At 42.2% G+C, this 4,313-nt stretch overlaps 1 pseudogene; it reads right to left on the reverse strand.

Annotated features, from left to right (window-relative positions):
* Positions 1 to 1,570: 1,570 nt before the first annotated feature.
* Positions 1,571 to 2,401, reverse strand: LOC139747607 (signal recognition particle subunit SRP54 pseudogene; annotated as a pseudogene).
* Positions 2,402 to 4,313: the final 1,912 nt, after the last annotated feature.

Genomic DNA, 4,313 nt, shown 5'->3' on the forward strand with positions numbered 1-4,313 from the left:
CGCACGCCTGTCAATTAACACGTAATCCAATAACGCTCTCTGGCCATCTCTCCTACTTACATAAGTGTACTTATGTATATCTCGCTTTTTAAACCAGGTATTCCCAATCATCAGTCCTTTTTCAGCACATAAATCTACAAGCTCTTCACCATTTCCATTTACAACACTGAACACCCCATGTATACCAATTATTCCCTCAACTGCCACATTACTCACCTTTGCATTCAAATCACCCATCACTATAACCCGGTCTCGTGCATCAAAACCACTAACACACTCATTCAGCTGCTCCCAAAACACTTGCCTCTCATGATCTTTCTTCTCATGCCCGGGTGCATATGCACCAATAATCACCCACCTCTCTCCATCAACTTTCAGTTTTACCCATATTATTCGAGAATTAACTTTCTTACATTCTATCACATACTCCCACAACTCCTGTTTCAGGAGTATTGCTACTCCTTCCCTTGCTCTTGTCCTCTCACTAACCCCTGACTTTACTCCCCAGACATTTCCAAACCACTCTTCCCCTTTACCCTTGAGCTTCGTTTCACTCAGAGCCAAAACATCCAGGTTCCTTTCCTCAAACATACTACCTATCTCTCCTTTTTTCTTTTTTTTCACATCTTGGTTACATCCACACACATTTAGGCACCCCACTCTGAGCCTTCGAGGAGGATGAGCACTCCCCGCGTGACTCCTTCTTCTGTTTCCCATTTTAGAAAGTTAATACAAGGAGGGGAGGATTTCTGGCCCCCCGCTCCCGTCCCCTCTAGTCGCTTTCTACGACACGCGAGGAATACGTGGGAAGTATTCTTTCACCCCTATCCCCAGGGATAATATACATATATATATACACATACACATATACACACTTACACATACATACGCACATACACACACACACACACACATACATATATATACATATGAAAAAAGTAAGAAACAGTTTAGAAAACAAACTTTTAGCTTGAAATGAATGAACTATATCTATCACATTGTTCAGCAGTCACTATATGTAACACCATATCCACCATATTGTTCAACAATCACTATCTTTTCCCAATATAATAAATTGTCATACTGTCAGTCGTCGAAATATTTTCACCATATTGTTTAGTACTCACTGTCCACCAATTTTCTTTCTTTTTCTTCACCAAACACCACATTGTATCACATCTATACATCTGTTCGCGTCACTGAACGATATATCAGTTCTACTGTTCTGTGTCGGGTAGCAGCTGTTGACCATGCGCAGGAAGTTCACCAGGTTCTTCTCATGCAGAGGCTGGTAGGCGATAATCATAGGTCCCCGCCTTTGTTAATGAGTGAAAGGGTTGTGCCATAATCTTGCTGTCTCGTCCTTGTGTGAGGCGGAGACCTGGGCGATCTGGGACATCTACTCTCCCCTCTTCCTCTTTTAGAGTCCTGAGAGTCGTCGTGGTGGAGTAAATGGTTCTCGAGGAGGAAATGGACGAGAAGGGAGAGTGTTTCGACGAGCAGCCTCATTACATGATGAAACCTCTCATCACACACGACACCATTATCGCTCACTTGAGATCACACGCCCTCAGTAAGCATTGGAACTGAGCCTCTCTATGAAGATAATAGGAGACTGTGTAGCAGCAACAGCAGATAATGCTCCACCACCCTTGGCATGACCATCGAGCTTTGTGATGATAACTGAGCCAACATCCACTTTCTCCTTGAAAGCACGAGCCTGAGACTCACAAGCCTGACCAATGCTTGCATCCATAACGAATATGATGTTGTCTGGTTTACAAACATTGGAGATCTGCAACATTTCTTCAAACAATGCATCTTCTTGTTTGTGTCGGCCAGAGGTGTCTATGATGATAATTTCAAAGCCCTCTTTCTTGAACTGCTCCACTCCATCCAAGGCAATTACTACAGGATCAACTTCAGTGTAGCTGCCATAGAAGGGGATTCGGGCCTTCGTACAGTTTTGCTTCACCTGATCAAAAGCACCAGCTCGGAAAGTATCAGCACACACTAGACAGGTCTTCCAACCTTTACGCATGTAATAATATGCAAGCTTTGTACAGGTTGTAGTCTTGCCTGAACCCTGTAAACCAACAAACATGATAATATTTGGTCGTCCTTTGATTGGCACATATGGCTTCACCCCTGGATCCACTAACTTAACAAGTTCTTTAAACACTGTTGTTTGAATCATCCGGCGCTTGTTGAGGCCCCCAGCCATCTCATCAAAATCGATTGTAGCACGCACATTTTCTCGTAACTGCTTCACAAGCCTAATGTTGACATCAGATTCAAGCAAAGCAGCACATATTTCTTTAAGGAGATCACTCAAAACATCTTCATTGATGATAGTGGCATTGTTTAAGGACTTAAGGGCTGAAGTTATCTTACGGCCTAAATATATGTATATATATATATATATATATATATATATATATATATATATATATATATATATATATATATATTTTTTTTTTTTTTTTCGTACTATTCGCCATTTCCCGCATTAGCGAGGTAGCGTTAAGAACAGAGGACTGGGCCTTTGAGGAAATATCCTCACCTGGCCCCCTTCTCTGTTCCTTCTTTTGGAAAAAAAAAAAAAAAAAAAAAAAAAAAAAAAAAATAATCACCCACCTCTCTCCATCAACTTTCAGTTTTACCCATATTAATCGAGAATTTACTTTCTTACATTTTATCACATACTCCCACAACTCCTGTTTCAGGAGTATTGCTACTCCTTCCCTTGCTCTTGTCCTCTCACTAATCCCTGACTTTACTCCCCAGACATTCCCAAACCACTCTTCCCCTTTACCCTTGAGCTTCGTTTCCCTCAGAGCCAAAACATCCAGGTTCCTTTCCTCAAACATACTACCTATCTCTCCTTTTTTCACATCTTGGTTACATCCACACACATTTAGGCACCCCACTCTGAGCCTTCGAGGAGGATGAGCACTCCCCGCGTGACTCCTTCTTCTGTTTCCCATTTCAGAAAGTTAATACAAGGAGGGGATTTCATGAGAGGCAAGTGTTTTGGGAGCAGCTGACTGAGTGTGTTAGTGGTTTTGATGCACGAGACCGGGTTATAGTGATGGGTGATTTGAATGCAAAGGTGAGTAATGTGGCAGTTGAGGGAATAATTGGTATACATGGGGTGTTCAATGTTGTAAATGGAAATGGTGAAGAGCTTGTAGATTTATGTGCTGAATGGACTGATGATTGGGAATACCTGGTTTAAAAAGCGAGATATACATAAGTATACTTATGTAAGTAGGAGAGATGGCCAGAGAGCGTTACTGGATTACGTGTTAATTGACAGGCGTGCGAAAGAGAGACTTTTCGATGTTAATGTGCTGAGAGGTGCAACTGGAGGGATGTCTGATCATTATCTTGTGGAGGCTAAGGTGAAGATTTGTATGGGTTTTCAGAAAAGAAGAGTGAATGTTGGGGTGAAGAGGGTGGTGAGAGTGTGAGCTTGGGAAGGAGACCTGTGTGAGGAAGTACCAGGAGAGACTGAGTACAGAATGGAAAAAGGTGAGAACAATGGAAGTAAGGGGAGTGGGGGAGGAATGGGATGTATTTAGGGAATCAGTGATGGATTGCGCAAAAGATGCTTGTGGCATGAGAAGAGTGGGAGGTGGGTTGATTAGAAAGGGTAGTGAGTGGTGGGATGAAGAAGTAAGAATATTAGTGAAAGAGAAGAGAGAAGCATTTGGACGATTTTTGCAGGGAAAAAATACAATTGAGTGGGAGATGTATAAAAGAAAGAGACAGGAGGTCAAGAGAAAGGTGCAGGAGGTGAAAAAAAGGGCAAATGAGAGTTGGGGTGAGAGAGTATCATTAAATTTTAGGGAGAATAAAAAGATGTTCTGGAAGGAGGTAAATAAAGTGCGTAAGACAAGGGAGCAAATGGGAACTTCAGTGAAGGGCGCAAATGGAGAGGTGATAACAAGTAGTGGTGATGTGAGAAGGAGATGGAGTGAGTATTTTGTAAGTTTGTTGAATGTGTTTGATGATAGAGTGGCAGATATAGGGTGTTTTGGTCGAGGTGGTGTGCAAAGCGAGAGGGTTAGGGAAAATAATTTGTTAAACAGAGAAGAGGTAGTGAAAGCTTTGCGGAAGATGAAAGCCGGCAAGGCAGCAGGTTTGGTTGGTATTGCAGTGGAATTTATTAAAAAAGGGGGTGACTGTATTGTTGACTGGTTGGTAAGGATATTTAATGTATGTATGACTCATGGTGAGGTGCCTGAGGATTGGCGGAATGCGTGCATAGTGCCATTGTACAAAGGCAAAGGGGATAAGAGTGAGTGCTC

Source organism: Panulirus ornatus, chromosome 69 (assembly GCF_036320965.1).
Source record: "Panulirus ornatus isolate Po-2019 chromosome 69, ASM3632096v1, whole genome shotgun sequence".
Lineage (NCBI taxonomy): Eukaryota > Metazoa > Arthropoda > Malacostraca > Decapoda > Palinuridae > Panulirus > Panulirus ornatus.